The following is a 13,842-nucleotide window of genomic DNA, read 5'->3' on the forward strand; positions in this document are numbered from 1 at the left end:
AGCTGGTTTGCTAAAATTTTATATTTCTTCAGTTTCAATTCTTAATTTTTAGAAAATAATAAAATTGATTTAATGAAATTAAAAATATAAAACTAAAATTAAATACTTATATCAAATTATAACTCAGGGATTCAAACTCATTTTAACATATTTAACCGTGATTTATAATTTACAATCCACGGGTGTATTCAATTTCGATTTTTAATTATTTTTAATGACTTTTATAGATTTTAAAATTTTAAATATATTCTATATAAATTTAGTGTTATTAAATCTTATCTCTTTTCAATCACCATTGTCTCTCTTTTCTCTTCCTTCATGGTTCTATCTCTTTTTGATTCCTAGATTAATCTCCTTCATCGTTGAATCTGAGCTCCATCTGTTAATCAAACGCTCTTTTTCTATTTCCTCGATTCTTCTTTGATCTCTTTCTCGCAAGTAGATGAATATCTATTGGGATTACACCATTTGATTTTATTGTTTTAGTTCGTCGGAAAGACACTTTGTATTTTTTTTTAATCTACTACTAGAAGCATCCATTCTCATCTGAACATCAGCTACCTTGATTATTGTGTGATAACCTATTTGTATGTGCATATTTTGTTTATATTTTATTTGTATGTGTGATGGTAAAAATTTATCTTTTCTCATGTTTTCCGTAAATACTATTGAAAATATATCATAAATTCTTAGTATTTTTTTATTATCGGGATATCATTAAAAAGCATTAATTAATTAATTATTTATGTTTAATTTAAAATTTTGATTTCTATAAATTGAATATGACTTATTTGTACTTACTTATACCACCAAAAGAAAATTATAAATTTTACTTTTATTTTTTTCCCCAATTTTTTTTAATAATTCTTAAATTAAAAAAACCATATGATAATAATTTTTTTCTTTTTATAGCCATATTTGGACTGTTAGCTAATGACTTATAAAATATTATTAAATTATGAAATCCAATTTCCATGAAAAAATTTAAAAATATCGGTAAAAGTCTTAAAAAAAAGTTTATAGAACTCATGGAACTCTTTTCAAAATTGTGAAATTCTATAAAATCAATAAAAAAAACTAATAATTCTATAAAAATCTATCAATATAAAAAAAATCAATAAAAATTATTAAATCATTTGATTGAATACACCCTTAAATAATTGTTAGATAATACCTTCAAACTAATCATTAATAATGATGAAAAGGTTATAGTAAAAAAAACAATGTATATGATTCATTGTAGTTTGGCAATTGTTAAATAAGATTAAAAAAATATTTATATGTCATATAAGATTAAGGAAATAATACAAATAATTATAATTGATTTCTATTTCCCGTATTAATTTAGAGTTTTATCTGTGTTCATACATCCGAGTTTTATCTGTGTTCATACATCCGCTCGATTAACTATGGTGTAAAATTTCGATATATATATATATATATATATAATATAATATAATAAGGAATTCAATTAGAGAGAGGGGATATTGGCAGAGCTAGTCCTTATTGTTTAAAGGCTTTGGATGAAAGTATTAATTATGTCTTAATTTTAACTTTTCATTAACCTAAATAATAATTATTTTAATCTGTAAAATTTTGTTTCTAGAAATGATATAAGGAAATAAGATTTTTTTTGTCTAGAATGATTATTTCTTTTTTATTTACGCATAAATTCTTACAATTTTAACATAGAAATAAAAATGAAGCATCAATTCTAAAACTATGGGTATAGTTTTTCCCATTCCTACACTATTAAACTATCCAAGAATAACAATTGTAAAAGATGTTTGCAAAGAATAATCATTTAAATTTTTAACAAAAGAACATTGACAGTGAAAAAAAATTTAACTCAAGAATGCAAAGAGATAAGCAGAGTAATGTAACCCAAACAATGCCAAGCAAGGTAATGTAACACAAAATTCTAACACCAAACTGAAAAATAATAAAGAAGTGCAACCTAGTCAGCTTACCTCCATAATCCTTATTTTCAACATCAACGAATCTAGAAGAATGAAGAGAACATTAGGAAGATTAGTCACAAATATATTCACTTTGAGTTTGAGTAACTTAAACAATTTATTCAATAGAGTAGTTAAGAATTAAAATCTTTTTATCTAAAAAAAAATGGCATTACTTATATACTTCATTTGATAAGAAAAAATAAAACTCAATATAAATGAATTAAATTTTATGTAGGAATCCTAGCAATAACAAAAATTAAAAACACTGTAAATTTTTAAAATTTCAAATTGACTAAGGCATCATGTGGTGAGCAAAAACTTTCCATGAAGAATGACCTAGTTGATTACTTAGTACAGAAAGTAAAATAAATTTTGGTTTATAAAAACTTAAAATGTTAGTTCCTCATAATTAACACAAACCTTCCAGCTTGTTGGATGTCTCCTCGTTAATTTTACATCTAAATCCAAAGTATCACTCACAGATGTTGTAAACCTTCTTCTTCGCTTCCTCCTCGCTTCTTCGTGATGCACTTTTAAAGGTAAAATCATTAATAATATCATCATATTCAATATTTTCTAAAATATTCTTTTCAATGCATAAAATTACTAATCCATTTAGTCTATCTTGAGTCATTGTGGTCCGTAAATAAGATTTTATTAATTTTAATTTTGAAAACTTCTTTCGACAGATGTCACTATCACAGGTATTGTCAATAATATCCTATAAGCAATCATCATATTTGGAAACATATTCCTTGTTTTTAAAAACTTTAATATTTGAATGGAAAACTATTTTTTATTTATTTTATAAGATTCACTTAGGTAACATTACTTGCAAAACTTGTAATTCTGAAAAATATATTTTGCATCAATATCAGAAGTGTCACCATTTTTTAAAGTATTTTCAAGATTTACACAAGAACTCATCAATTCATTATCATCCATTGAAACTAATTTTGCAACATCATACAAGAATTCAAATATAGATTCAAAATATTGCAACTGTTCAAACCTATTTTTCAATTGCCCAAGAACAATATCAACCACTAATATAAAATAATCTATTTAAAAAGACTCTTCCGGTGATTGATTTTCCCTTTCAGTATTACCAATTTCATCAAAATGTCTCTTTCTACTAATTTTATATTTTGTAGGAAATATAGATTCAATTTCCATATTAGAAGAAAAATCATTTTCTCTATATTTTTCAAAAAAAAAAAAAAACAAGACCAAACAAGTGTTTTACAGCAACATCAAGACGCATATCCTCTGACTGTAATTTTTTACTAAGTAAGTTAATTTTATGCAAAATATCGTGCCAAATAACAAGGCTTAATATAAATTTAAAACTTGAAAGTTCATCATATGCTAACGTTTCAGCATCTCTATTTAATTTGCTATCTTCACTTATTTTTGCTAATTTGAACAAAACTTCTCTAATTTAGGAAGCTTGAATAGTATTGCTTTGACTGTTTCAATAGGGCTTTCCCATCTTGTAGTTGTCAATGATTTTAAAATTAATCCATCAATATATTCAAACAAAATATTTCATCTTTCTGTTGAATTAGACAACACGGTGTACATACATTGACATGCTCTAAAAAATTATTTTTCTTTAGCACAAGAATTTGTCATGCCACATATAACTAAGTTAAGAGAATGAGAACCACATGACATATAAAATGCTCTAGGATTAATGTCAAGCAATCTTCTTTGCACACATTGATTTTTTCCTTTCATATTAGATCCATTATCATAACATTGCCCTCTCACATTATCAATATCAAGTTCTAAAGATTGTAAAACAAATTTTAATTCATTGAAAAGACCTAAACTAGTTGTATCTTCTATATTTATAAATTCTAAGAAATACTCTTCTATTTTAATTGTAGTCTCTAAAACATCTACACATCTTAATATGAGAGTCATTTGTTCTTTGTGACTTGCATCCGGTGTACAATCAAGAATGACTGAAAAATATTTTGCCTCTTTTACTTTTTAAATTATTGCATTCTTGACTTTGGAGGCTATAATAGATATTAACTCGTTTTGAATTTTATGACTAAGATAATGAGTTAAAAATATTCTTGCATTATTAGATCAAAATTTGTAATCATTTCAAGTTGACCCAAAAAACTACCATTACCATCTTCATAAATTTTATCATGTGTACCACAAAATGTCAAATTATGTATAGCAAGACATTTGACAATAGAAACTATTCTTAACATAATGTGTTCCCAATGTTTTGTGTCCTTTTTAATTTGTTCTTGTATGTCCTTATCAATTGTCAATGTTTTCTTTAATCTCATTTGTAGTTCAACACAAGCTCTTAGATTAGTGAGACGTTCAACAATATTTTCATGTTATTTAAGTTTGTCACATAAATGTTTCCAATTATTAACTCCTTCTCTTGCTAAATTACTTTTGATGTGTATTACTTTAAATAACTTACAACAAATACAAAATACTTTGTCCAACTCCTTCAAGTACACTAGCCATTTTCAATTACGAGTCTCGCCATTTGGTAATATTTGAACATAGTAAGTATGAGAAAAGTGTTGAGATTCTTTATCTAAAGGAAACTTGAAAATATCTTCTCTTTTAGGACCTCTTTCCACAAGTAAATCTCTCATTTTTGTATCAAGAGTATCCCAAACTCTTGGATCAAATATGTTCAAATCATATTTAGGTGTCGAACATTGATATTTGTTTGTATTCTCATCATCACAACACTTATCAATATCTGTAGTTTTGTCGATTTCAATTTCATCCAAATCATTAAAATCTGTATTCTCTTCGTTCTCAATTTCTACAAATTTCTCATTCTCATCACTTTCATTTCTCACAAATTCTTCATTTTTATCATTCTTATTTTCAACAAAATCTTCATTTGCATTTGATTCATTAGTTAAAATATGAACTAAGCTTTCCGTTGTATTATGTGATTCTTTACCAAAATATTTATTCAATGAGCCTCTTAAGCTTTGGGCTATCTCTTCTTTTCTTTTCTTTTTTTTTTTAATCTTTTTTGATATCCAGAGAAGAGAGTTGTTTCATGATAATAGATAATTATAAACAAAAAGTAATAAATAAAGAACAATAAAACCTGATATGGTGAATTTTCTTTTGATTCGAAATCCACTTATAAAAGACTTTACACAGATATCTTGCAAGTTTATAAAAAAAATATAATTTAATTGTTTAGGAGTTAAGACCTTATTCGTATAATTAAAAACAGTAGTAAAATAAGGTTCCAAAAAAATGATAATACTGGAGTCAACTAAATTTCCATGGTTAGGTTGCTATATTATATTGTTTGCTATTGGATTTTAACTAATAATTATGAAAGAAGTATTCTAACCACTAGTGAAGTTAACTAAGTTATTTATTAAAATAATATCCATCATTTTAAAAATTATAAATAGAATAAGATTTTCAAGCAATACTAATTTCTTTATATTAAGCTTGAATATAATAAAAAAAATTAAAGAGCTATTATGTGAAATTATGAAATATGCATCTACCTTAATATGAAATTATCTCTATATTTAAATCTCTATAACAAGGATTATAACTTCTAATGATTGAGAGTATATACTCTCACCAAAAATCATCAATTCGTTCATAAGGATTATAACTCCTAATGAAACATTCTACCCAAAATCATCTTGTAATTGAGAGTATATACTTGATTCATTTGACACATATTATAATTGAGAGTTATAAGACTCTGATTGCAACATGTAATTCAATTCGTTCCTATCCCTAATGTCTAGAAGCTTTCTAGGAATAATTCCTTATTTGAGTCATTTGCCCTAATCAAGTAATCATCAATCCCTAACCTCACCATATTGAGTTGTCATAAGCCAATACACGTCTATTTGTTTTCTAATGAACCACACACCAATAACAGACATCTTGCTTTGATGCAAAATTGTGCACACTGTATTCACCAAATTGATGTATTATTTATTTTTTTTTATTGACAGCCTATATCATTGTTCTCACTATTATGTTTAATGGCTAAAGTTGGGCATGTGGGAGCACAAGTCACAAGCCCTATCTTTAATTTAAAGTTGTACAGTTTAATCGAAATAGAAGAGATCAAAATAGAAAAAGTAAAAATGATAACCTTTTAGGGTTTACAGAATCGTGAAGTAACAAGGCACGCTTTTAAGAGAGCCAGAGAGGAGCCATAGTCGTCATAGTGAGAGAGGGAAGGCTTCAGCGAGGAGAATCGCGAGGACGCAGCGAGGAGAATCGGTACTTCGGTGAGAATAATCGAGCGTTTGACGAAGGCTTATATCTATATATAGGGTCGGCTTTGGATATTGGAAAGTCCTCGAATTTATTTTAAAGTTGATCTTTTCTCTTAAAATTGAAATGTGAGTGGGATTATTTGATGCAATAAGTAATAATGTCATTTTATTTTTAATTAAAAGTATTAATTAATTAATGCTTTATGTTAAATTTTTTTACTAATATATGTATTTGATCATTTCATAACTAAAATTATATATATATACAAATGACAAATTTCTTTAAATTAGTCATTACATAAATAAATATATTATTTTATTTCTATTTTTATTTTTTTTAAAAAAAATCCACTATAAATAGATGAAGAAGCACACCTAATTTTTTTCACATTCAAACTACAGCTATTAGTTCACAACTTGCAATTACTTCAACAATTTTATTATCTTTCTTTTGTCTACTAATTTTAATTTACCATTCTAAGTTTTATTATAGATGAAAATGTTGGTACAATCATGCCCTAAGGAAGAAATTTCGATGATTGATAATTATTTAAGTTTAGGCTAATACATTGGATCTAATATGAGTTGAGTTTGCATAACCAAGAAGGTTGAGAACTGGATTCCTAGCAAGAGAATCCCTTGTAGGTCAAAAGACCGGATGCAATGCAAGAGAAGTCTAAGGAGGTTAGGAGACTAGATCTTTGGCACAGGAGAAGCCCTTGTAGGTCGGAAGACCGGATATAAAGCAAAAGAACTCCAGGGAAGTCGAGAACAAGATTCTTAGTGAGACAATTGATAATCAGCTAAAGCAAAGTGTGTTAAGTGATTAAGAAAAATGCTTAATCGATCAAGAGGGTGTTAAGCGATTGAGTCAATCGCTTAACAAACCTTCTGTTTGAAACAGAAAGTTTCCTAATATATTACAGTAATCAATTTGGAAACCGTAAGCGATTGGATCAATCACTTATGGTGTCATTTTGTTTTGAACAAAATGCTTCTGTTCAAACCTTAATTGATTGACTCAATCGATTAAGAGACATTCTGTTTAAAAATAGAATAATTCCTAATCGCTTAAGCTAGTCGATTACCCTAATCTTAATCGATTAAGGTAGGCGATTTGGAAGAGTTGCATAAATGAAACACACATCAAATTGACTACTTTATCGATTAACGTCTGGTAATCGACTAAGATCACTTCTTAATCGATTAAGACTTACAAAACGCCAAGAAAAACGACTCTTTCTCTACAGTTTAAGAAGATCTAAAGAGCCTATTTAAAGGGAACTATTCTATTGCGATCAAGGGTTCTTCATTGCTCTCCAGTGCTCAAGCTCAAGCTCAAGTTGAAGTGCTCAAGCTCTCACTAATACTACAATCTCAAGCCACTCAAAGAAGAAGAAGGTGTACTCAAAACCCTAATCTCTTGACTTCTTCTTCCTTGTGAGGTATTCCGTTGAGAGGGAGATTTGTAGATGATTGTGTAAGGTTTCTCCACCTTCGGTGTTGATCTGAGAAGGAGAAGTTTAATAGTGCAAAGTGTGACCGTGGTGTGGAACCTTGAATTAGTCACCTCAAGGAAGTGGATACCAAGTAAATACAAGGAGTTAGCATTGCCTTCAAGTTTTCGCTGCGCAAAATCAAGTTAATCAAGAAACTAAAGTGAGTCATTTACCCCCTTCAACTCAACCAGACCTAGCAAGTGGTATTAGAGCTTGGTGGCTTTGAGGATTCACCTCTAAGAAAGCACAAGTTTAGAGCTACAGGATGTCATTGAAAGAGGGACACAACACTTCACGACCACCATTCTATGAAGACAACAACTTTACTTACTGGAAGAGCCACATGGAGCATTATCTTATAACCGAAATTGACATATGGTTCTCAATTACAGAGGGATTTATGATGCCAACTAAGGATGGAAAAGTGCTTGAATCATCAAAATAGATTGTTGAACAAAAGATGAAGGCTCAAGCAAATGCTAAGGCAATCGTGACTCTTCAATGTGTGTTGAGTTCAGAGCAACTCAACAAGGTTGGACCTTTCAAGAGTGCCAAGGATTTGTGGGATAAGCTCATTGAGCTAAATGAAGGCACAAAGGATTCGAGAATTGCAAAGAGAGATTTCCTAATAAATCAACTTCACAATTTCACAATGAAGGACGGAGAAACGGTAAGTTCACTACATAGGAGATTCAAGGAACTCCTAAGCCGTCTCTATTCAGTTGGAGAATGTGTGGAGAATTGGGATCTCATAAGGTATGCATTAAAATCCTTCCAAAGAAACTCATTATGGTCATCCATAGTGGATGTCTATAAGGTTTCAAGGGTTTTGCCAATAGTAAAGTTAAATGAATTATTTTGTGAACTTGAATTGCATGAACAAGCTAACACAAGCAATAAAAAGAAAGGTATAGCATTAATTGCAGGTGAAAAGAGCAAGAAGAAGCACAAAGAAAAGAAGAAGGAGAAGAAGAATGAATCATCTTCGGAATCAAAGCAAGATAGTGATAGTGATAGTAATGAAGAGCTATCATCAAGCAAAATGGCAAATTTTGTTCGAAGAATAATGAGACACTCAAGGAAGTTTGACAAGAAGAATGTCAAGAAGATCTTCAATGATGATAGAAGAAAAGGTAAATCTCTTATGGATTCAAAGTCTAAAACTGATATAATTTGCTATGAATGCAAGAAAAAGAGACACTATAAAACGGAGTGTCCAAAATTGAAGAAGTAAGAAGAAAAGATTAAGAAGAAGAAGAAGAAGAAGAAGAAGAAGAAGAAGAAGAAGAAGGCCTCGAAAGCCACATAGGATGAATCATCTTCAAGCTCATCGGAAGAAGATGAAAGGAAGAGCTCAAGGCACGTGGCACTCATGGCCTTAAGCCATGTAGAAGATAGCGAAGGTGAAGATAGTTATAGGGAGAATGAGGAATCTTCAAGTGAGTCATCATCTAGTGATGACGAGGTAATTTATCCCAAGCTTGATAAGATGTATGCTACCATTGCATGTTTAACTAATGCTCTAACAAAATCAAAAGATAAGGTTAAAAAGTTACAAAAATGAATCAAGATCATTTAAGAATGAAATTGTGCCATGTGAAAGTTATATGCATCATGAAAATGACATGATTGAATTAGATGGCCTTAAGAATGAGCATGCATCTTTGAAATTGCAAGTTGATGACCTTAGAGGTGCTTTAGAAAAGTTTACTTCAAGTTCTAAATATTTGGACATGATTCTAGGAGCTCAAAGGGGTGTTTATAACAAAGTGGGTTTAGGTTTTAAATCACAACATAAAGAAATCAATTTCATGTCTTTAGTTAGTAGAAACCTTGTTTCAAGGGTTAAGATTGTACAAGCTTGTGTATCCAAGCAATTTGTTATTGATGCTACCAGACCCAAAATTTGGGTACCAATATTTGGTTTATCCTGTTTAAACAGGCATGCGCCGAGGGGGAGTTCTAACAACATGGTTTATAGATAGTGGATACTCTAGGCATATGACCGGAGATTCATCAAAATTCTTATCATTTAGATACAAAAGAAAAGATACCATTTCTTTTGGAAATAGTGGTGAATTAAAAGTAATAGGAATTAGAGATATCAAAATTTCTAAAAAATTTGTGATAAAAAATATTTTATTAGTGAAAAGCATGGTTTTTAATCTTCTAAGTGTTAGTCAACTATATAATTCAGGTTATAGAGTTGAGTTTACCTCATCTCAATGCCTAATCAAGCATAGTGGACTAAACACCATTATGCTCATAGGCTAAAGAAAAGAAAATATTTATCAAGTTGAATTATTTGGTACAACTAATGTGTTTGCTAAGTGTCTCATGTCTAAAGAAGAGGAGACTTGGCTTTGGCACCGAAGATTTGCTCACACCAACATGAGGAACATCAAAAGGGTCTCAAAGAAAGAGTTGGTACAAGGATTTCCAAAGTTGAAGTTTCAAAAGGATAAAATGTGTGATGCATGTCAAATGGGTAAGCAAATCAAAGCTACCCATAAAGGTAAAAATATTGTAAGTACTTTAAATACATTGGAACTCATTCGTATGGATTTGTTTGATAGTAGTAGATATGTTTCTTTAAATGGTAGTAGGTATTGCTTTGTGATTGTAGATGATTACACTATATATACATGGGCATTTTTCTTAAAACATAAAGATCAAACTTTAGATACCTTGATTGTTTTTTGTAAAAGGGTAGAAAATGAAAAGAATCACAAGATAAACAAAATAAGAAGTGATCTTGGAGGTGAATTTGAAAATGATAGGTTCACAAGTTTTTGCATGGAAAAAGGTTATAAACATAAAATTTCCACCTCTAGGACTCCTTAACAAAATAGAATTGTTGAGAGGAAAAATACGGTTTTGCAAGAGGCCACTAGGAGCATGTTAAATGAATATTCACTTCATAGCTACCTATGGGCCAAAGTAATTAATACAGCTTGTTATGTACAAAATCAAACATTAATACATAGGTTTCTAGGAAAATCACCTCATGAGTTATGGTTTGGTAAACCATCTACAATTAAACATCTTAGAGTGTTTGGATGTAAGGTTTACATCTAAACACCAAATATCAATTAGGAAAATTCTCCACTAAGGTGGATGAGGATATTCTTGTAGGTTACTCAAGTCATAACAAAGCATATCAAATTTATAATAAAAGATCAAAATTAGTTAAAGAACCATTATATTATGTTTAAAGAAAATCCTCCATCAAATCCTACTAGAACAAATTGAGGAAGAATTACAATTTGAGTTAGAGAAATTAACATTAAACGAAGGAAATGATCAAGGGGGAGAAAACTAAGAGAGTGATTGTGAGAAAATTAAAACTTTATCACTTAAACCTGAAATTATAACAAATCAAGAATCAAGACCCACTAGGATCTATGTAAATCATCCCTTAGATCAAGTAGTAGGAGATATTATATAAGGAGTGAGAACTCGATCTTATTTAAGAAATGAAGTCAAGTAGCCCTAATCTCTCAAATTAAATCAAAAACCATTGATGATGCCTTGCTTGATCTGGATTGGATTTTAGCAATGCAAGATGAATTATCTCAATTTGAGAGAAGTCAAGTTTGAGATTTAGTTCCTAGGCCTAAAGAAAAATCAATTATTGATACAAACTGGGTCTTTAGGATCAAACTTGATAATAAGAGAGTAGTTGTAAGAAACAAAGCTAGATTAATTGCTAGAGGCTTCAATCAAGTAGAAGGGTTGGATTATGATAAAACTTATGCACTCGTAGCTAGATTGGAGTCTATTAGGATGATGTTGGCATTTTCCGCTCATAAGGGATTTAAATTGTATCAAATGGATGTAAAATCAGTGTTTTTAAATGATTTTATAAAGGAAGAGATATATGTTGAGCAACCACCGGGGTTTAAAAATTTAGAATCTCCAAATCACGTGTATAAGCTTACAAAGGCCTTATATGGGTTAAAATAAGCTTCACGTGCTTGGTATGAACTATTGTCAACATTTTTGGTGTCAAAAGGATTTCATAGAGGAAAGATTAGTCATACCTTATTCTTGAAAAATAGTGGTAATGATGTCTTTGTGGCCCAAGTCTATGTAGATGATATTATTTGTGATTCCATAAATAAAGATTTCTTAAATGAGTTTATCAATCACATGGAGAATGAGTTTGAAATGAGTCTGGTTGGTGAGTTGACTTTTTTTCTAGGTTTACAAATTAAACAAACAAAAGAGAGAATTTACATTCATCAATCTAAATATGCTAAAGAATTATTTAAGAAATTTAGAATGAAAAATGTGAAAAATATATCTACTCCCATGGCCACTAGCACTAAATTAGATAGTGATCTTGAAGGAAAAGAAGTTGACTCTAAGGTGTATCGTAGTGTTATAGGGAGTCTTCTTTATCTCACGGCTAGTAGACCCTGTTGGATCGCGACGCCTGGCTAGAAGGGGGGTTGAATAGTCTCCAAAAAATTAAAGCACAAAACCTTTATCGACTTTTCTTAAACTAACACTTGCATAAAATAAATAAGTAGAAAGAAACTAAAGAAAGAGGCACACAGAGATTTACTTGGTTACAACGTAGTAGGTTGTTAATCAAAGGAAAATATAGCACTAAATATCTCCTTCAGGCGGAGAAACCTCTTACAACAATGAAGCGCAAAATAGAGAAGCTAAAGTACAAATAAAGTGCACAAGTGTTGAATGAATGAATTGCTTGGATTGTTGAAAAGCTTTTGGACTAAGGTTGTATTTATAGCCTTGGTCGGGGCGCCCCGAAGGGGTTCCGAGCGCCCTGGGGGATAAAACTTTATCCCTAACGAAACGGATCACGCTTGACGCGATCCAGTCAAAAATCAACCTCTGGGCGCCCGGTATGGATCCGGGCGTCTGGACCACTAAGTCAATCAGGTTGACTTTCTGATCCGGGCCTTCTGCTCCGGTGCTGCTCACCTCGGTGCGGGTCTTCCGCTCCGGCTCCGCTTGCTTGGGTGATCTTTGCCATCCAGAATAGGGCTCACCCAAACCCAACTTCCGATCTTCTCGAGCAGGCTTCCACTCCGGCTTCTCGTCTCTCAGAATCGTCGCGTGCTTCTTTCTCGTCCACCAGTGTACTCATCCGCAGTCTTCGTCCCTCGGTCGCACCCTATGCCGACCTTCTCGCTAGCTGCGTCTCTTGCTCCCCGAGCAATCTTCCACTCCGGCTTCTTGTCCTTCAGAACCACCACACGCTTCATTCTCGTCTGCCGGTGTACTCTTCCGCAGCGCCTCGTCCCTCGGACGCACCACGTGTCGTCCTTCTCGCTAGTTGCGTCTTCCGCTCGACTATCTATGCTCCTAAGCTCCTGCACACTTAGACACAAGGTTAAAAACACACAGGACTAACTTAACTTGTTGATCACACCAAAACAACCTTGGGGTTCCAACAATCTCCCCCTTTTTGATGTGAGCAACCCAAGTTAAGATAGGGTAAATAGACATAAAAATAAACTAACTAATTTTACAATAAAGTGCAAAAAGATAGAAAATTTTGGTCTACCTCCCCCTAGACTTATACTTTTCCTTCTTCCCTTTGATCACATAAAAAATTTGGGGTTCAACGAAAAAAAACTCTAAGGGAAAAAAATTTGTAACTTTGAAAAAAAATTTGCAATAATTTTCAACGAAAAAAAATAATTAAAATGTTCTAAGTTAAAAGATTTCTAAGTAAAACTTTAAGTAAGAAAATTCTAAAGAATTCTGACTTTGGAAATTTTAGGGAAAAAAATTCTAAGTAAAACTTTAAGTAATTTTTTTTAAATTTTAGAAGAACTTTTAACTTATTTTTCTAAGTAAAAGTTTTACGCAAAAAAAATTTCTAAGAGAAAAAAATGTTTAAAAGACTTTTTAAAGCATTATTAAATTTCAACCTTAATGTTTTATCAGAAAGTTAATTAAACATTTTATTTCAATATTTTAGCTTTCAGGTCGTAGCGAGGCACTAGGCCTTCTTGGTTAATGGAGCAACAACCACTTTCTTAGACAAAGGTTCATAAAGAAACTCACTGTTTAATTTTCTCGCTAAAAGCGCTAAATCCAATTAAAGTTTAGATTAAGCATGACTTAAGAACCCAATAAAGG

This window comes from Zingiber officinale, chromosome 11A (genome assembly GCF_018446385.1).
Source record: "Zingiber officinale cultivar Zhangliang chromosome 11A, Zo_v1.1, whole genome shotgun sequence".
NCBI classification, from domain to species: domain Eukaryota; kingdom Viridiplantae; phylum Streptophyta; class Magnoliopsida; order Zingiberales; family Zingiberaceae; genus Zingiber; species Zingiber officinale.